Here is a 22,458-nt window from a genome sequence, read left to right as displayed (position 1 = left end):
TTGTCTTGGAAGGCCAAAATGGTGTGAACTGCAACCAAGGTTGCTTCCACGTAGGCCTAAAACATGAGCAAAACCAACATTTTAAATGCTAGTTTCTCATGGGTTGAAGGCCAAGCAACAGCCTCAGTATGCATTATTTATTTATTTACAGTATTTGTATATGGCCTGTAAAGAGGCCATCTCTTTGTAAGGACTTAATAAATTGATAACACAAGTAAAAGCTTGTAATGTTGATTTGGTCTTTCTTCAATGTCTGGCATGGTTTAACTTGAAAGTATTTGTATAGAGACTTGGCTTTGGAAAAAACTGTAACAAGTTTATTGAAGTATAGAAGAAGCTTGATGGTCTCAATGTATCTTAACTCTTAGAGGCACATATCTTCAGAGGTTACATTTTTAACACTCCATAAACCAACTCCATAAACCAAGAGGTCTGTTCCTTCCACTAAACAGGTTTCAAACTTATTTTCCTTCAAAATGTGTTTCTTTTTCTAACAGATTACTTCAGGTACAAGCTTATATTTTCCTTATGTTATTTCTGCTGCAGTAAAGATTCTTATTAGGGTTCTCTCCCCCTTTTACTCTTGCACTGACTAATAATATAAATAAGTCAACTTGACCTGTCTAAACTACACAGGCTAAAAGCCAAAACCTTCCTGATTCTCAATGCTAGTTTAAATACTTACCCTTTTAATCACCTATCTATTATTATATGTAACTGTAGATTAAAACTCACACTTCACCACACCTCCCCTCTCAGCCTTCCGGTGACTCAAGGCGGTTCACAAGGCAAAATTCAATGCCACCAAAAACACAGTTACAATATAAAAACTTTAACTGCTATTAATGGTTGTGCACACAACTATAGTGGAATAGTGGGGTCACGAGATAAAGTCTTATGTCCCAAACCTAAAACACAGAAAGGTTTGCCAGAAAGCTTTGCAAGCAACTTTCTCCTTCTGTGGAAGTACAACTATGAAGCAGATTTAACAAATATCTTGTTGCCTTTTCATGACAGTAAAAAACTGATACACATTCTATAAGTGCCTCCTCAGTTCCTTTTCATATTAGGGCATTCTTATATAAATAATATCTCTTATATACCCCTATGCATCCCATTTCAGGAGAAAGGTCAGAGTATAAATCTAGTAATAAAAATACATATGTTCTTTAAAGGGCCTTAATCTGCAGCCTGAAGTAGCTGCATCACTCTACCTAATGACAGGGCCATCCAATGACAGGAAGCTGCTGCTAGAACAACTGAAGCAAGAACAAATGTATTAGACAATTTGTCACATTACGACTTCTTTAGCCTCTTCTTTGTTTCCTCGCCAGAACTCCCCACCCCTGACAAATAATTCTGTTGCTATCGATGTGTCATTTAGTCTCTTTTCAACTGCTTTCTGTTGTTAACACACACAGTAAATGAAGGTATGTCTTCCCCATGGTGGATATCTTTGTATCACTTCTTTATGTGAACAAGCCTGCAAGAAAGAAAAGTAAGAGGCAAAGAAATTAGGTAAATGAAATAAAGTTCAAGGCTTCTTGAAGTCAGACTCCTTGGATTTGAAAAAAAACCCACTTTAGATTATCACAGTGCTAAAACAGTGTAACACTAGAAGAGATGGAAATAAAGATGTGGGCATGGCAGGAAAGAAGGGAAAGAGAAATTTTGAACAGTTTCTAAGGATAATGGAAACACATAGCTCATTCCTTACTTGCTTGCTTCTTTTTACTGCTGCTACTGCTATGTTATCAGTGTAGACCACCTTTCCTCCATCATAAGAATCACATGGTATCATTTTAGGGCTTTAGTTGAAAATGTGCATGTGCAAAGTATATATAGTAAATTCTACAATATGGCATTTTATATGAGGTCAGGAGATGAAGAAAAAAATCAAAACCTCTGAACAATGTTTTTTTTTTTTAAATTACATCACAGCACTATATGAATGTAGTGCAGTGCAGAAAGTAATATCACTAAAATGACATGAAATCACTATATTGAAAAAATATGTAACACTCATTTCTAATGTACAGGAACTAGCATTTCGTTGTAACACAACATTATTCAAATTAAGTCAACAAACACTTATCCAGGGACATGAAGAACAGCTATGAGTCTCCTTGTGCCTAAAAGGTGCCCCTAACTGCTCAGCACTCTTATGCTCAGCCTTTGTTTCTCCACATTATCACTAACTGTGACTCCTAAATCAAAGAGACTTACCCAAGCTGAATTCCCCATGCACCCTATCACATATCAATAAAGTGGGTTGAGAGGAAGTCTCTTCTTCCAACAGCCTTACCACACTAGAGCATGGACCCACTTTAAAACCTCCTGCAGCATTCTGGGGTTTGCTGTCTAGTGAGGTCCAGGACCTCTGGCTGAGCAGTTTAAATGCCCTTCCCTAAACTACAAGCCCCAGAATTCTACAGGAGGGAGAATCTGGATTTAAAGTGAATCCATGTTATAGTGTGATGAGGTTCCAACATTGCCAGAGATGCACTGAGGAGAACCTGGAATGACTCCACCATTAACAACAACAACCTTTATTTCTATCCTACCCTATCTACCTGAAAGGACGTGGGGCAGCGCAAAACACAATAAACAATATATACAAAGTATATGACAAATTAATAAGGAAAACCAATAAAACAAAATAACAATTAAACAATAAACAGTAAAACCTTAATTAAAAACATTTAAAACATAATGGTTCCAACAGATTAGACAAATTAATTAAAAGACAAAGTGCCCAAGTGTATCCACATAAACAAAGACCTCATCCACACTAAGGGAACACATTTTAATGGGTATACACATACACCCATTAAAATAATTTTCAAAAGCCTGCCTAAATAGCCAAGTCTTTAGATCCTTCTTGAAAGTCATGAAGATGGTTGCTTGTCAGATATCCCTTGGGAGGGTGTTCCAGAGCCGGGGGAGCACTACAGAGAAGGCCCTCTTCCTCGTCCCCACCAACCTTACTTGTGATGGAGGCGAGATCGAGAGGAGGGCCTTCCCAGCTGATCTTAACACCTGAACAGGTTCATAAAGGTTATGCTTTAATGGCCAGCATAAGGCATGACCAAGTGCTGCAACAACCAGAGAGGCTCACAGAGAGTACTGTCTGGCCCTGTCCCAGATTGCTAGCATCTGGGTGCATCTACCCTAATGAATTAATACAGTTTGAAACCACTGTATCTACCATGGCTCAATGCTTTGGAATCATGGTAATTACAGTTTTACAAGATCTTTATCCTTCTCTGATAAAAAGTGCTGGTTCTTAACCAAACTGCAAAGCTGCATTTACAATGTTAATTTGGAATTAGCTTTAGACTGATTGCAAACAGTTCAGAGATGTATATAAGAATTTCCATGCAGTCACTGATTAGTCTGTTCATGCTTTGCTGACTAGCTTGTTGTGATATATTCCTTAGTCTACACTTTCTTACTTCTTTTATTTGAGGCATATATCAAGCTCTGACATGATTTAGAGCAGAAAAGATTATTGATTGATCATTAGGGCAACATGCTGCTCATTAGATGATAGCCAGTGTGGAAGTAATAGGAACATGAGAAACTAATGATAAATGAAAGTATTAATAGTATAGCCCACATGAAGCTTGTCTAGCCTAGGGATAGTTGTGTTCACCTCATGAATCAATTAAATGTAGATTATAGATCTGGGTCTTCAAACTACTTCATCTCTACAGTGATAATACAGAACTGAAATAGGTGAAGATGATTTCAGTTGAGGAAAAATGGTTAATAAGGATACAAACTAGAGGTGTGCATAATAATTATACAGAAGGTGCAATTAGATAGAGAACAGATTTTACACATACACCCATTATTTTATTTTTTGCTTAGACACCCATATTTGTTTAATGCTTTAAAGTTCTTGTCATCCCTTGTTGACTTACTGACTTTGTATTGATAAATGATGATGGTGGTGGTGATGATGATACTTTATTTATAGACCACCCTCTCTCCCCAAGGGGACTCTGAGTGGTTGATGTCTGAAATCATTTTTTCATGGAGCCTGAGACTTTACCAGAGTCTCTTTAGTTTTCATTCAACAACATTTGGTTCTAACCAATTGCCTTCTAAAGTGAAAGCCGGTTTTTTTGCAAGTTCTTTATTTCCCTTAACAAGTTCTTTCTTTGCCTTAGGAACTTTCCTACACCCCACTTTCAACTGTAAAAAGCATTTAACACCATCCTTGAAAAAATATGTGGATGTCATTTCTATTCATGTGTTAGTATTCATGCATTTTGCTTACTTTGCTGTAATGCTTGTGTGAGTAGTAGGAGATTAGCTCTGTCTTTTAATTAGATCTGTGAAGAGTTACTCAGTGATTTAGTTCAGTCACTCATGGTACTAGAAAAGGATCGTGTTAAGGCTCCTATTTTTATTCCTGTTTGTTTCTTCTTTAATCCCCATGCTCATTTGGAGCACCAACGTTTTCTAAAGGATTTAGGTGGTTCACAATAGATTTTTTTATTTTTTTATACCTGTGGTTCACCACCAGTTCACCACCAGTGAAAACAAGGAGGAGTTTGATAGATACTAATTTAGCTTCCCTCTTTTTCCACAGTACCACTGAACAAGAACTGGATATTCACAACTGTCATATTTCTGAGTCTCCAAACATAGTCAGTTAGCTATTTGATGGGAGTTGTTTTGTTCTCCCCACTATATAGAAGAAGTATAATGGCAGATGCTTGTGTTTGGTACAGGACAACACTAGGCCACTTAAGCCTTCTCAAGCCTGGATGAGGCCTTTTGTTGGTTGCTGTATCTGTATTTGTTGGTTGCTTTATACATAGTATGATATTCCGAATAATCTTTTAGGAATAAATAGGATTTTTGCTGTGCCTTCCTGTGCCTTGATTGCCCATTGGAATTATTATTATTATTATTATTATTATTATTATTATTATTATTATTATGCCTTCTCATGATGCTATGTATAATTTTGTTTTTATTATTCATTGAATTGATTCAATTCATTATCTGGTTGACTGGCTTTTATTCTATGTTTGCTTGCTTATCACAATTGGCAGGATAGGGACATTTAATTTGGATTTGTTCTCTTCAGAGATTTCCAGAAGCACTACACATTGAAAGAATGTATCAATTTCCCTATCACGGCTGACTGGCTTGAGAGAAATGTGGAATGGGTTCATGTCCTAGGAGAACCCACTCTCACACAAGAGTGCTAACCAAAATCACGTGAGAAAATTATTTGGAGACCTCTGACCCCTTCAGGAATCAGACTAAGATGAACCATGGTTTCCAACACTGGAAACAAGACAGTTAGGTGGACTCAACCGGACTGGCTTCCCATAAGTAATTTCTGTCTTCAAAAATTACATTGGATGTAACACTAAATATCTCCAATATTGAATAAAGCTGTGGCTTTGACCTACCAATCCTATTGCCATTATTTGGATGGAAGAAAAATTCCTTTTGCTTATATGCCTTTCTCTCCTCCCCCATGCCTCATGATTAATTTAGCCTCAGCTAGTCAGTTATTATTACATTTTTATTGTTGATTTGATTTATACACCATAATTCTATATATGAGTGACTAATACCCTTGCTCCACATGAAAATGCACAGTCGAAATAATAAAGACACATTCAATACTGCAAGCATATTCGACTGTTGAACAGCTCTTTGAGTCAAGACCACCACCCCCCTCGGTGTTTAGGTGGAATCACTTTTGCTGTAGTTTGAATTCATCGTTCTGTGTCTTAATCTTTGAAGAAGAAGAAATAACCTTGATCACCCCTCCCTCAATATGAAAATATTTAAACATGGCTATTATGTTATGCTTTTGCACTTCTACTGTACAATCCACCCTGAATACTTAGGTACTCGGGGGGGGGGGGGGGGAGAGGAAGCTACTCCAGCCTGCCGGAAACTGACTGGCTACTATCACCCAGAAGACTTTTTCATTGGCTACCCCAAGACTGTGAATGACTTGCTGGAAGAGGTCTGACAGCTAAATGGGCTTCCGGAATTGGAAAACACCTTTTGCTTCCAGCAGGCCTACCCAGTCAGTTTTAATCATGTATTTTAAATTTGCATCTTATGTTTTAATCTTTGTTCTGTTCTTTGTTTAATATGTATTTTGTAGAAATACATTTTAATACATGTATTTTATAGAATGTTTAAAATGAATATGTGTTTTTAGCAATGTTTTACACTGCCTCAAGCCATGAGGAGAGGCGAATAAGAAAATTTATTATTATTATTTATTTATTTATTTATTTATTTATTTGAAACACAGCAAGATGAGTCCAGAGCAGACAAGATCACTGCTGGCTGTTGTATTGGATCACATGTCAGACACCTCCCAAGTGTCTTGGACTGTGTGATGTATTGGCAAATAATGTGTGCAGATCCCAGTAAGGTGGCCTTCTGCAGCTGGCAGCTGGTAATTTTGTCAGCGCCGATTGTGTTTAAGTGGAGGCCAAGGTCTTTAGGCACTGCTCCCAGTGTGCTGATCACCACTGGGACCACCTTGTCTGGCTTGTGCCAGAGTCTTTGCAGTTCGGTCTTTAAATCCTCATATCAAGAACCAGTTGTTTCTCTTCCAGTTGTTTCTCTTCAATCCTGCTGTCACCTGGGATTGCAACATCGACAATCCATACTTTGTTTTTATTATTATTATTATTATTATTATTATTATTATTATTATTAATATTATTTCACCTCTTAAGCTTCTCTTCTCTAGGTTGAATATATCCAACTTCTGAAGCCACTCTTCTTGGGTTTGGCTTCCAGATCTCTTACCATTTTGGCCCCACTTTTTCAGTCATGTTCCAGACATCAATATCCTTTCTTAGACTAGACAGGACTTTGAACTGATCCAGAATGGCTCTTGGACAGCACTTTTGGGTTCCTCACAGAGATCCTTCTAATAACTCTTTTCTATTTCTCCATATTATGTCTTCATTGGAACCTTAACTACAGATAGGTTTTAGGGTAATCTAATACTGTGGCACTTCCTCTATTTTTAATAGCAAACCATAGTTTTCTATGACCTACACAATCAAAGATATTGCTGTAATCAGTAAAGCGCAGACTGATTTTCTGGAATTTTTGGATTTTCTCATTTAGCTAATATTTGCAATATGTCTTCTAGTACAATATAATCTCTAATCTTAAAATGCCCTCAAACAATCTCTAAGCAATGTTTTTAAATAAAAAGTAAACATTAAAAGAAGTAAATTATATTTACCATCATGAGGAAATGTTATGCTGCCATAATTCTAAAGATGCATTGTGGGTAATTGTATTATGTGCTACTTCCAAACTTTGATGGAAAGAAATTCAAGATGTCTTAGATATCTGGGTTTGGACTGAGGGCCTCATTACATTAACAATATCATTTGCCACACATCACGGCGAATCTGGCGAGGCCCGTGGGGAGTTCATCACACCATGCCCTGCATCACACACCTTGTCCCTCACCCCATCCCCAACCAGCTTTCCCGACTTCTTGCCTACACATCATAAGAAAGCCTCTTGTGTTGCTGCCACAGTAGCTTAACATGCTGTCACTTCACTTGCACTATGGAACCCTGCCAAAAGTAGATCAATTTTGTGGGATCAGAGCCAGTAGGCTCCATTCCACAAGTGAAGCATTATACTACAGGCAATTTTGTCCATCTGATGAGGCCCTGACATGCTACTCCAAGAAGTAAAGTTATCTAGAATGTTAATTTATTCCTAGATCTCCTTATTTGAGTATTTCATATCTGGTTCTGCTTACACATCTGTATATTCTTACAGGTAATGCAATCTTAAAATTATAACATTCTGCAGACACCTATGCTTATTCTAAAAGTGGTAGGATAGCACTGAAAGGATTTCAAAAGATTATGACAGATTGTGTCTAGTTCTGAAGTTTGCCAGGGTTTTATTTTGCCCTGGCTTACCAGAGTCAGTTGAAAAAACTTATTGCTGGATTTAGACTACTGAATTGTCAAGGATGACTGAGGTTGGTAGATCATCAGTAGTACATCATCCTGGTGAGTGGGAGTCACTTCAGCAGCAGACTTTTTCTCCGTTCTCCAAGGATAATGAATGACATGCACTTACTTTTCTGTCACAAGAAAAAAATGACACCTCATATTGATTTCTTTTTCATCTAGAGAAGATAAAAGATTAAGAACCCTTCCTTTGGTGCATTCTGTAATAATCAAGAGACAAATTTTGCATACCATTTCTTTACTGACAATTATGTCTTAAACAATAATAAGTCTACCTTTCTATATAGTAATATAAATACAGTAACTTAACAGATTGTGTATTACAATACCAAAATTCTCCCTTTTTAATTTTATTTTTTTCCTCTATTCTTAATACAACACATGCAATTAAAAACCAATATTTACATTCCCATTTGATAGTTTTGCAACCACTGTTGCTGTAACCCTATATGAAAGTGCAATAGGTAAATGGAATCATTCCATGTAACAGCTGTTAACAGTATGTAAGCATCCCAGTACACTATGCTCCCAGTACACAATGACCCCTCCCCTTTTGAAGACATCTGCAGTCTCTGACATGGATGCGGAGGTGAAAAACGACATACTGTAGTCAATTTTGAAGCAGGGCTATATGGTCTCAATCCACAATCATGTGTTCTTTTGATAAAAACTTAATCTGACCATAATAACATAAGATCTAAGAAATTAGATGGAAGTTCAAACCAAGAGTAGGGATACTATATGACCAACAGGAGGACACATTATATGACCAGGACAAAATAATAAAGGATGTAAGTGTATATAGTGGAACTATATAAAATCCAAATATGTGATATGGAAAGATTAGATTCGGAGAAAACAGAACTGGAGGAAGAAAGATCAACAGTTTAAGATATGTAGGTAGCACCATATTATTTAAAGACAATAATAAAAACATGGAAGAATTATTGATGAATTACTGATGAAAATTAAGGAAGAAAGTGAAAAAGCTGGTTATAGCTGACTATTAAAACAAATGAACACAAAATGACAACAGATGATTTACTTAACTTTAAAATGGATGCAGACATTAAAATAAAGTTTTTCCATACTTTCATTCAATAATTTCAATATAGACTAGAGTAAAAAATATCTACAGAAACCTGGAACCTGGAAAGACAACTCTGAAGGAACTAAATTAGATTATCTAGTGTGTGGATAGATAGGTAGATATAAAGTTATCCATGCCACGATAGTTTCACTTTCTCTGTATGAATGTAATAGCTGGTCAATGAAGAAAGCTGACAGGTAGAAAACTTAAGAGTAAACTATGTTAACTGGCACCCCTGGGGATTGGTAGATAGATGCCAGATAAATGTATCTTCTAGTTGCTTGAGAGTTACTATTAAAATAGGTCTAACTAATATTATACTATACCATTCCATAAACTCTGTATTGACTTGGTATTAATATTGAAATATTGTAATTAAAAGAAAATAAAGACAAACTTAATGTAACACAGTTTTACTGTTTTACTGCATTATAAATATATATGTTACAATAGAGTCCTCAGTTAGTGAAACTTCTATTAGTTATGGTCCATTTATTTTAGTGGGTCTAAACTAATCCTTGAAGGCACACAACAAACAACAATATACATATATTACTCTTAGTCAATAGTATCTTTCCAGGCTATACAGGCAGATGGTTGATGATGTATGGGGTCGGGGGAGGATACTGTAAGTAGTTTGATATGTCTTAATCTCTGCTAAAGAATGGAATATTTTGGTCCAGAGGAACGAATTAGAGTAGTTCAGTAGAGGAGTCTAAATATCTTGCCAAAATTACAAAAGGATTAAATTGGAAAGAACTGTAGTATTTCAAGTGGAATACAACAGGAACAATTCTGTATTTTAGATACATTGATTTCCTCTGCCTTAGTATACTGGTGGTGGTGAGGAGATCAATTTGCTGTCCTTCATGGTGTGAGGCTAGATTTAATTGCATCTTGACATCATATGCCAATGGAGCTAAGTTATTTAAGGAAGCCACAGTTCTATCTCCTGGTGTTTGGAAATTGTCGATCCATCCTTCTTCCTCCTCTCATAGTGTAAGTCTTCTGGTCACTACAGAGCCATGATTGAACAATCAAAACAAGTACAGCAAAATTTGTAAACTGTTCCCAGGGAGGAGAGGGAGGGGAAAAAAATTACAGAGCCAGGTTGAATTTGTCCCTTACATTATGTCCTCTCCCCTACCCACAGGCTACCAACACTGTCAATGGGTTCACTTCACAATTGGCTCAGAGTAGTGTTGTCCATAAGACTTTCTGGCAGGGTTTGGAGGGTCACTGTCTGGCACACATTTGGTGAAGGATGGGAATTTGGAACTGTCTCCAAGTATCAAGAGATCAAGGTGAAAGAAGACATTTCTTGGGGCTGTTCTTGGGGCTGATATCTGGATCTTTGCCTTCTTCAGGGGGGCATACTACTTGATGGTTTACACTCTCTGATCAGACTTCTAGTTTTTTTGTAGCTGGCCTGGGAGCAATCCTGCATTAAGCGACTATAGTGTTCTGATCTAGGGGATGCTGGGGTTTGTAGTCTCAACAAAACCTACTACTCCAGTCACTCCCACGCTAGATTACTCTCTCCTTTTTAGTTTTGCTTATGAGCAAAAAACAATAAATAATTTAATAATTAATAAAGTTTATCCCATATTTTTGCCTAGTCTTATTATTCCTTGGTTGGCCAACAGATAATAAAGGTTTTTACATGAGCCAGTTTTAATGATCCTGTTAGCACAAGGCATTAACTTTTGCAGTAAAATGGAGATATAATTAACTGGTGGGAGTGATTAGGATGAGCTAGTTTGTACAAATGAAGTTGATAGAAATATAAAAATGTTAGTTGTTTTGGTTTTTCTAAAAAGTCATCATAATCTCAAGTAGAGAAGTTTAAGAACACATTCCCTCATTTCAGATTGACCCTGGCTGCACTAGAGTTTGCATTTAGTCAATTGTCCCAAGGCCATTTTAGGAAGACACATGAAGCATGAAAAATCACCTTTAATACAGTTCACCAGTTATAGATTTACCATTTATCTCAACTTACTGCTACAGTGTGAATGGCACTGATGGATATGGAACTTTTGTTGTTTTGAGTCAGATCTAACCCTCTGACAATGCTTTTATTTATGTCAGCAAAGCTGATGAATACTTCTGTTGAACATCTTAAGTTTCTCCCTCCCCTGCAACCTTTTCTAATAACATCATTAGGAGTTGCAAGTTCAAGGATTTGGTTTTCTATCTAAAACATTACATTGTTGGAAAATATATCAGAAAAATAAATTATGAGAGTATTAATCTTCTTTGCAAGACTGAACTGCAAGAATAAGACAGTGATTGATAGACAGATAGAAAGACAGCTATTAAGACAAAGGGGATTTTATGTGATGGTTGTGAAAGTAAAGATATGGTCTACTGTGAGAACTGCTTTTATCTGAAAACTGTGTGTAAAAAGGCACAGGCGTGTTTCTGTAATAGCCTAAAATTTTGTAATTCAAGTTGGGTTTTTTTACGTACTATACCAGCAGTGAAATATTCCAAACTATGAACAATTGCTTGTTAAATATTCAAGACAATGAACATACTATCTATGCGCTTTAAAGTACCATCAATGAAAAAATATAAAAGAAATACATTTCCAATTATTCATGAGAATTTTTGCAGTTCAGGGTTTATTCTGTGCAAAAATTGCACATGGTTGATTTGCACAGAAAGGCGTGTTTTCTGCTTAGCATTTTCTTTGCCCATAAAAATATGTATTGCTTTATTTTTATTGAAATTCTCGTTAAATAGATAGCTATACAGATAAAATATCATTTGCAAATTTTGAATCTTTGTTCCCTTTCTCTGTTGTACTATTTTTATTTTAACGTTTTTAGAGGTACATAGAATGACATTATGCTTTCAGGGGAAGGGAAGCCATAGAAGGAGTGAGTGGGCTACATGTCTGTAAAATTCAGCTTTTAATTTTTTTAAAATTTGGAACTTCTATGGTATAGCTTTCCGAGATGTGCCAAACTTCATTCAGTCTGATATGGGTAAAGGCAAAATTTATTTTAAAGTAGAAGGGGAAAACAACAAACAAAGAAATATTGGACATCTGGTTTTTGTTATGAGTAAATACTTCATTCTTCTGTTATACTGAAAATTCATGAAATATACATGTGTCATTTGAGCCTACAAGAGTATGGGTCTCAGTATCAAAAGGCTCTACTTTCTCTGTTATTGATATAAAAGATTGTCATCAATAACTACTTACTGTCATCTTGCCATTACTAAGGGTTACTGTAGGGAAGTGAATAAGCCACTGTGAATTGTATCGGAGTTGATTGATTAACTTGTTTGTGCAATAAATATTAGGAGAACAACCCAATGCTAGAATTTTCACACTCAGTATTAGCAAAGTCTGAGCAAGAAATAATGCTATTTTGCATATCCTTTTTTCCTTTTCAAGAAAACAACCATTGGGTCAGTATGTATGGAACAATGAAACTTTCATGAATATTCTATTAGCATTGTTCATAGTATTATACCATTTTGCTTAATGTAGATTCTGGCAGCTGTCTGATAACTGTTCAGGACAAGACAAAATGAAATCTTTCTAGGTACTCAAGTGCTGAGGATGAAGCCAAGGGACATCCTCACACAGGCTTATTTTCAGCAGCAGTGGGTTTTTGCAAGTTTGGCCATGGAGCCCAATGGCTTCCATCACACCCTGGAAATATTTCCCTTGAAATCAATGAAAGAGCTGGCTTCTTCATGCTTTCCCAGATGTGATGAGACCGGGGGGGGGGGGGGGAGTTGGGATTGTATGGGGCACGGGGCGACAGGTCCTCATGACTCCTGGGTGAGCACAATCAGGATCACAATGGTGATCCATGGCAATTCCAATGGCAGGTGTGACAAGATCCTAGAATAGAGGCAACAGTCCAACATAGAGAAACAGAAATTGAGCCCTATGGTTGAAGAGCTGATATTTAAATTTGAATAAGTCAATTAAACAGATAAATTAAGACAGGACCTTTAACCAAATCTCATCTTCATTTTTAGTTAAGATGATTTTTTATGGTTAGAATCTTAAGCAAGCCGATTGTCTTTTCCCCCTTCTCTCCTTACTGCAAAAATAGGTTTAATTCTTAATTACTCAATTAGCAATTAATTAATCCTACCTTTCTCCCAACACACAATCAATTTAATTAATTTAATTCATAGATGAATATATTTCTGCTATAGATATATTCACAAAATTTCTATTTCTTGAGAAATCTCAATTTTTCACAAAAATGTTCTATGTGCAGCTAAGGTAGTATGTTTTAGGTGGAATGTGTTTGCTAAAACCATTGTCTGTCCTGTGTCATCTCTTTGGCTATGGTCCTTTCTTTGGGGTCATGAGTTAATAAGAATTTAATTTTAAAGAGGCCTTTGAAAAGAAGATGTACAACAGCCAACAAATCTGTGAACAAACATTTGTTGCTCAGTAAAGTTAACCACACTTGAGTACTTTGGTTTACACGGTAAATATATAAGCCAAAAATGACACTTTGCTGGAATAGGCTCAATGGTCCCAGAAGAAAAATGCTTACTTGTTAGAAAATCAATTCCTGTATGTTGGTCTCCTCTGATCTAACTAGCACATAGTGCTATTTACTACACTTCACAACAGCCATAACAGATAGAGTTATATAGCAGATGTCCTGAGGATAAATGGCTTCAATTATTTTATTCTGCAGAACAATAAGAGTCATGTTGATGATGTTGCTGCAATGAGAACAATAGCACTATTTCCACTTGTTAGACAGCATCCGCTGTATTGAGGGAGCCTTAACACAGAGCTTGTTATAAATTGTGGAAATGTTAGCCACAGAGCTGGATACAGGTTTGTCTGAAATAGTTTTATATCTAAACAGTGAAGTATGGAGTTAAAGGTGGGACACATCCCTATAACAATTTTGACCTGTGTCCAAATTAAGCTTAATGCAATGTGTGTCTTGTGTGTTTGGCTATACATTTTCTTAAGAGTATATCCACATGGCACTAAAGAATAGACATTGATTTCCTTCTAGAACACATCTAGCATTCCACATACCTAGGAATCAAACCTATACTAGCCTTTTGTTTACCAATATGGTTTTGATTCCTGGGTGTCTACAGAGTGCTATAAATCCATCTAAATCTATATTATAGTTTTTGGTGATTCATAGAACTTGGGAAATGGAAAAGACGAAACAAAGAACCCTCCCTCTACCATCTTGTAGAAGAACTATAAACTATGGAAATATGCATAGACCATAGATAAAAAGCCTCCAGGCAGATAGCTTCAGTTGGGTTCTAAAAAAAATTGAGTGGTTGACTTTGCAAACAACACTAAACAATTCAAGGTGGTAAAACCAACTTGAAAAGAACTCCCAAAAAACTTATTTTGGTATCAAAATTGAAATATAGATTCTATTAAATGTAAAATAATGCAGCATTTCATGTTCTTGTTTATCCATATCTAATTGTTTCACTATTGTGTCAATTTACCTATTATGATTAATTATAGACTCTTGTTATAAGGCACTAGATCTGTCTGGCAAGAATGATAAATACCTTTCTTTAAACATCAAATTTGAAGATTTCACAGCATGGTAGTTCAAAATGGTTTCCTGTTTGACCTAAAATTTAAGGAGATAGACAAAGATCTTAGAATTTAGACACATAGTTGTATGAAAGTGTTTATATGCAGATTTGAATTTTTGCCAGAATTTTGTAAGCTGTCTTGAGTCCCCTGTGGGGTGAGAAAGGAGGGAAATAAATGAAGCAAAAATGCATAATAAATAAAGTGTTCATCCATTTTGTAAAACCCATGAAAAAGGATTGTGATAAGGATTACTGGCCCAAGGAATGGGAATAGAACATTTTCTCCTTTCTTGTTTGTTTGTGAGTCGCCCCAGGGCTGAGAACGGCGGTCAACAAATGAAGTAAATAAATAAATAAATGAAGTTTATTCACATCTTATTTGAATAAAAGTATGGAAAATGGAAACAGAGTATGGAAAATGGAAGCAGAAGTTGTTCCAAGCCTCTATTATTCCTTTTTTCCATTTCTCTTCTCTAATTTTTGAAATATCATAACTAGCATACAATATTCCATGACTACTGGCCATGCTCAATTCTTCTTGTGCTGTTTGTCAGCATTTATTTTTTACTATTTATTTTTAATTTAGAAAAAAATATATACTTGTTTGGTGTACAGTTCTCTCCCCTGCAACTTCTGAATGTAGTTATTTAGAACTATAGACCCAAGGCTTGACTTCTTCTGTCTGTGTAGAGCAGACGTGGTCAAATGCAGCTTTCTTTCTTTGACCTACAATTCCCATCATGCCATCAGCATAGACAGTGGTGAGGGGATTATAGGAGTTACAGTCCCAAATTTTCTTCAGGGACAATTCTTTCATCCTTGGTACAGATTAATTCAATGGGAATTATTTCTGAGTAGACATGTATAGAGTAGTATTGTAAGTGCTATGGATGTAACTGCCAAGTAGCTTATTAAACTTAAATGTGCCATAAATTTAAAGATGACCTAGTTCCCACTTCATTCCACTGTCTTTTCTTTATGCCTTTGTCCTTGGTAGAAGAACATAGTGCTTAATGTAAATCTTGTATATTTTTGAAAGCAGTCTGGTTTGATATGAATAGTATCTCAAGGTTGAGCAAAGGCTCAATGAAAAATTTGTTAAAGTGATAATAAACTTTGTATTTTTAAAGGAATCTTGTGAGCTCGCCCCTAAATCTGCAATAAATTAATAAATTCAATATGGCTACATTGTTGCATGGAATTTCTTCCCACTATTTCTATCCCTGATCAGAGAATTCTGTCTTTCAGACACTTTCCGAAACTTTTTTACATAATACGGATGTGGGGTTGAGTCATTATTTTCACAATCACTCTTAATTAATTGCAGTGGGCAACATTTTATTAACATTTTCTCCATTCTCCTTCTTAAAAGTGTTCCCAGCACAATGCACAACATCAACTTGATTGGCTGAGACATGAGTCTTCTCCAATTTAAATATGCACTTGACTCTGAGACTAAAAATAAACTTAGTTTTAATTACCAAAGACATACAATAAGGTGCAACATTTTGTTTATAAAGAGGAATGTGAAATCATGAGATTTTGTAGCAACAACTGAAAGCCCAGTGCTTGTGTATTCTAGATCTATGCTCAACTTCATGTGGTTTGAGATTAAAGATTTATATCCCTATACAAATAAATCAAATGCAGTGTGGAAGACAGAGACATGCTTAAAAAATTAAGTGGCATACTGAAGAACTTTCAATTTGGAAATTGGGAATGGGAATCTTTTTAAAGTATGTGGACACTTGTCTTTGCTACTTACTGGCATAATTACAAAAGGACACAACAGAGGCATGGTATTGTACATGTACTTTTTACAAACAGTGATAGAAACATTGCTGGCTGAAGTAATAAAAAAAGAACTCATATAAATTAAGACAAATGAAGGACAAGGACAGATCTCATTGTTCAATATTTTAAGCCTAGCTGTAGTATTGACAATTTTATGAGTTTGTTGATTGATGGCTACATATCAGATCAGAAATATTGGAAGAGTGCAGTCCAGGGAATAAACATTTTGACACATCCAACATTGAGAGCTTTAATCAAAGTATCTGCTCATATGGCAGGTTATTTGAGTTGTATAAAGTGAACAGACTCTTTGACACTTAACATTCATTTTTTATTTAATTTGAGGACATAATGTTCCAAAAGAGTGGTAAAATTGTTATTGGGCCAGGTCTTTGCTCTCTTTTTAAAATGAGTTTAGATATGTCAGCCATGCAATCAACTGTTTTTTACTTATTTATGTAAAAGGAATTAATAGTAAACTTTGAACATTAATGTCATTGAGCAAGTTTTCTTCTGTTATCCTTGATTAAATCAACTATTAGCTGATGGCCCATCTGAACTAGAATTATTCTCTTAATTAGGTTCTTTACCTTCAAAGTCAGACATTTTAAGCTTCTAGTGCTAAAACCTGCAATGATAGTTTATTGCACACAGGCTATATATATATATATGTGTGTGTGTGTGTGTGTGTGTGTGTGTGTGTGTGTGTATCAAATGGAATATTAAACTTTAACTTGAACTTGTGACTGAAAATGTAAAATATGAAATATATTTGAATTATAAATTTTAAAACAAGTGTTGGGTATATAAGATACAAATATGAAATGAATTACAAGGTTAGCGCAGTTCAAGTATCCATATAATGGGAATGATATGCCCCTCCAAATGTTCTTTGTTTGCTATTCTGAGCCCTTCTCTATGGTTCTTTGAGTTCTGCTTTCAGAGAATGATAGGGAATAAATAAATAAATATTGTGCTGAACACAGCTGTTGGGATTCACCTTCCAATGACATCTAGTAAGCTGCATGATTCCCTGCTTCAGATGTCCAAAGGTACTTTTGTCAATATCATCACCTCGGAACAGAAATAATTCTGACACATTGCCTATTCACAGTTATCACATTTGTTGGTTCTGTCATAGCAGTTGAATGTTCATGGGTTCAGGAAAGCATAGAGAAGGAAGGAACATCTACTTCAATTCCATGCCATTCAGAAATATACTGCTAAGTCACTCTTAAGAAATGGCCATCCAAACTCTTTTTAAATGGAACCAATGCTGGTGAGCCAACCACACTGTAAGACAACAACTCTTACTGTCATGTTTGTTTGAAAATGATTTTGAAACTTTAACTGCTGTATAATATAGTGGCCATATTGGTAACCAACATAGGCCTGCAGTGGGTAAGGGGAATTACAGCAATGGTAAATAACTTCACTAGCTTCTGATATGTTTTTGAACATTTTGTCATACATGTCTGGGAATGCTAGGGATTGCCCAGGATCCTTATTTGCATTAGAGGCTGAGGAAACGGGATAACAAAGACAGCGGGATACAGAATTCTAGAAGACATAGTAAAAAAACCCTCACAACTTTTCCAAGTCTAGTTCTTATAAAATTAAGCAGAATCTAGTTGTATTCTCTCATAATACAAGCTGGTGATAGGAATACTGCATGTCTTTCCCACACATTGTGCTGAAATGAGAAGTCATTTAGCCCTCCAACTCTTCTGCTATTTCTCATAATTAACACTAATAGTTTAAACACCATTGGAAGTCAATTTCAGGCCCCAGATTGAAATTCTGAATGAAACACATAGAGAAAGTTTTCAAGGTGTTTTTCATTTCCCCCCTTTTCAATTCCATGCATCTTCAGACCAGTGACTCAGAACAGCAAACAAACTGAAGAAGAGCAAGACTGACAGGACTGCCATTTTACTGTCATAAATTTGATCCCCTAAGGCACTTTATGCTGAGAAAACAATAAGTTAAATTTTGATCTCCTCAGCTGCTCCAGCATAAAGTTGGTGTACCGTGGCAGAATAGATAGACTTTAAATCCTAAGCAAAAATCCATTCATTAGCATTTCTGCACATTTGTGATTGTATATACATTTACTTTATACTTATTTGGTAAGGTTTGGCTCATATAGTTTTTCCATTGTGAGCGCAGCCACAATTTAAGTTTAAATATTAGATATAAGAAGATTTAATTCCATAAAGAGATAATTTCAGGTCCTAGTTATAAAAGAAATAATTAAAGAGAAGGTATTAGCATCTCATAATCTCAGTCAAAATGGATTTAATGGATGATGATAGACAAATTAAATACACTTTGCTCAAAATATCTGTGTTATATGTTGAGCAAGGTGAATCAATGACAGAGAAAAAATGGCTTCCACCTTTCAATTCTAAATACACCTTTCAATTCTAAATACATAGCAAGTCTGTTAAGTTATTTTGCAACTCAGTGACCAACTTTATTGTTACTTTGCTACTTTAGGCAATAGTTTTGTCATTGGCACCTCTAACATTTAACATGAAGGTCAAACTATGTCTTTTACTATTGGTGCTTTCTCAAGTGGTGAAATATGTCTTTAACAATTCATGATTATCTTTGTGTACAATCACTACAATTATATATTTAAAAGTACGTGTTTTGCAGTTAAGTGGCTTGGCTTCCATTAACAAATATAATTTATATTTCAGTGTAAATATTCTGTGGGACACAGAAGGGGATAGTATTGCGTGTTTGTTCGAGAAAACCTGGATGTTCAAGTCTTTCCATCACTGTCCCTGAATGTTCCACATTCATCATCTTCCCCCCACCTAATTCATATTAGATTATTTTTATGACAGTTAAGAAGAAAACAAAATCAACTGAAAATTTTTTTTTCATTTGTTATAACTTTCCAAACCATGCACCTATCTTGCTGAATTTTAAAGGGTTTTTTTTAACCAAAAAGATGGTCCATTTAATCCAGCAGTGACTGGCTCGACAGCTCTGAGAAGTTCACAAAGAGGACAGTACGGAAATTGCCATCTCTGGAACTGTTAATCAGAAATAGATGTAAGATGGTTAGAAGTAATTTTGTAAAGTGCAGTGTAGGGGTTTAGAGTATATGAACCTTGTCATATAATTTTGTAAGCTTCAGTCCAGAAAAGTCTGTTATACACACACACAAAAGCATCCCTAAACCTTTCCATCTCTTCCTATTAATAGAGACTGTAAACTCACCCCAAAGTTTTGTTTTTTTTTAAATAGAAAGCTCCTTTCAAAGGAAAATAAGCGATGAAGTGATGTTGCTCATAAAAAGTTAACAACTTTGTATTCTGACTCTTAGATCATTCCTTGTGTTGTGTCTTTGAAACTGTAAGACTGGTTGCAAACCTGAAGGAAGGGTTTGTCTTATTAGTTATCCTTCCTGAGAGAATTTTTGACTGAATATTATGATTTCTTTTTTTAAAAAAAACAAACAAACATTGTTACTGATGTTGATTACACTATGTAATACAATTTTTGTTCCTAGGTTATAAATGTCATTTCCTAATTGGTTCTATCATAAAAACATGGGTAAAGTTTACTAAAGTGCAAAAACTTTGTTTTTGTGGGACTTCCTGTGGCACATTTTGCTATAGTTTTTCAATGAACTTCCCATAGAGTGACAACCAATTCAACATAGTTTGCGGCAGCCACAAAAATGAAGTTTCTGGAGTATAACAAGTACTTTCAAAGTATTATTTATTTACTGTACCTATACTCCTTCCTTCTCACGTCCAAAGGGGGGACTCAGGGCGACTTATAAGCTATGGCAACAATTCAATGCCAGTAAGTATTGCACAGTTAAACAGGAATAACACTTTCAAATCAGGATGTTACATAGTGTTATCATTAAGCAATGAAGAGGAGGTGAAAGAATGTTACCTTGTTTTTTTCTTCTTTAAAAATTACAAAAATTGTCTTCCAAAATTTAAAAACACATCAGCAGTAACTTATCATAAAACACAGTGAAATGCAGTGGTAAATTTAAAAAGAATACCACATTAAATTTAGTGGAATATTTATATATTTAAAATTAGCCAATTATCTCTTGTTGTTGGTCAGATATCCATGGCGATGAGGGTGAATAAACATAATAAAGCCTTATAAATTGTACACTTCCTCATATCTTTGCAATAAAAATCATATGTATTTTTTTGTAAATTAGATAGTGTGTGAAAGAACTAATTTGAAAGCCCTTTCTTTAAGAAAACCCCAAAAACCGCAATTAAAAAATATGAGAAAAATATAAAGAAAAAAACCCAAACTTCCTTTTAGTTTTTTCCCATACTTTAAGTGTAAAAATTAGAAAAGAACATGATGTTTTTCACCTCTTTTCAGCAGTTACACATATTACATATTTATTCATTCTTCACTCCCTAATATCCATACATCTTCCCCTTTTATTCAAAATGAATTCTTTCTCATAATTAAATTCAAAACTTACCTAGTCACTTACTTTTCCCCCACAAAATGTCCATAACTGGTGTTCAGTCTTTCAGAAATTTCACTGGTGATCTGTTTCTAAGAAAACAAGGCAATCTGTTAATTTCTTCTAAATCCATCTGTGTCACCAGCCACTTTTATGTAGCAAATAATTTTAGATTTTACATTCTATGATCTTTGCATGTAATATGACATTCTTCCATCTTTTTGTGTAACAGTCTTGTTGCTGCATAGGTCTTTTCTACGTTTTCATTCATCAATACCAAAGGACTAAATTCTGATTTTAATTTAATATAATGTTTTAAAATCAACAAGACCAATATATCTGTATCCCAGGTTTTTGGTTTTTTGTTTTTTGCTTTTCAAGTGTTTATTACATATTACATTCTTTTTGTTCACATTTCCAGCATGCATTAAAAATGTCTATTCTGGACACTTTAAAAAAATAACTTTGAGGTCATAACCAATATGTAAGTTTCATTCCCTCAGGCCAGGTGTGTCAAACTCATTTTCAACCATATCAGCCTTATGGTTGCCTTCAAAGGGTTGTTGAATCCATGGCTACAGAGGGCCAGCTATCTATTTCTATATCTATATCATCTATCTATCTATCTATCTATCTATCTATCTATCTATCTATCTATCTATCTATCTATCTATTACATAGTGGTCAGTGCCCTTTAATTTTTACCCAATTTGAATCCCCATATGTCATTGAATGAATTATCATCACGTTTGATCATCTGCCATGTAATTGGAGATAAAGGGAAAGGTTGAAGAACATTTTAAAGTCAGACATATCCTAAGCATTATATCTAAATTCAGTCCCCACTATCCTGACTAAACTCCCATCAATTCAAGTCATCATGTCTAATAATGAGCAATACAGGGCTTGTAGTTCATCCTCTGAAGGGTCATATAAAATGTCATAACAGGCCAAATTCAGCCTATGGGCCTTGAGTTTGACACATGTGCCTTAGATTAAAGGTTTTTCTCCTGGTCCATCTGTATAACATAATAAAAAATCTTAGTCCATTTATTGCATATTTTATCTTGTTTTTCTTCCCTTTCCATTCTCAACAAAAGAAGGCATGTCTTAGTGTTCACATATTTGTCATCCATATACAGTTGCCTTGCAAATTCTGACTTACTTTGTTCAAAGCCATACATTATTTTATCGATTTTAAATCATTACATTAATTGTAAAAAATGTATAATGAGATTAACTTTTTTTCAAAAACAAAACCTGCATGAGTCAAAAGTAAAATATTCACTAAATAACAGCAGAAATCATGCTGTGATTGTTCTTTGGACTCCAAATAGCTTTCTGCTAGCACAGAAGCGGATCTCAGTGTACATATAATTAATTGACCAGGTGTAGCATTCGACTGTGATAAACAACATTCACCTTTAGATGACCCAAAAGACTCCTAGCCAGTTGAAAGCCAGGTGTTCCATGTGTTATATATATTATATTATGATTAACCCTTGCAGAGAACAATGCACTTA

The 22,458-nt window shown here is 35.2% G+C and overlaps 1 long non-coding RNA gene across 1 annotated transcript; it reads right to left on the bottom strand.

Moving 5' to 3' along the window:
* Positions 1-1,173: 1,173 nt before the first annotated feature.
* LOC132766427 (uncharacterized) lies at positions 1,174-21,023 on the bottom strand. The gene is made up of 3 exons (XR_009630469.2): positions 20,951-21,023; positions 14,644-14,708; positions 1,174-1,483 (listed from the first exon to the last, which is right to left on the bottom strand). It is a non-coding gene; the product is annotated as an uncharacterized lncRNA (long non-coding RNA).
* Between the last annotated feature and the right edge of the window lie 1,435 nt (positions 21,024-22,458).

Source organism: Anolis sagrei, chromosome 2 (assembly GCF_037176765.1).
Source record: "Anolis sagrei isolate rAnoSag1 chromosome 2, rAnoSag1.mat, whole genome shotgun sequence".
Classification (NCBI taxonomy): Eukaryota; Metazoa; Chordata; class Lepidosauria; order Squamata; family Dactyloidae; genus Anolis; species Anolis sagrei.
This window is presented reverse-complemented; position numbering and strand designations above follow the sequence as displayed.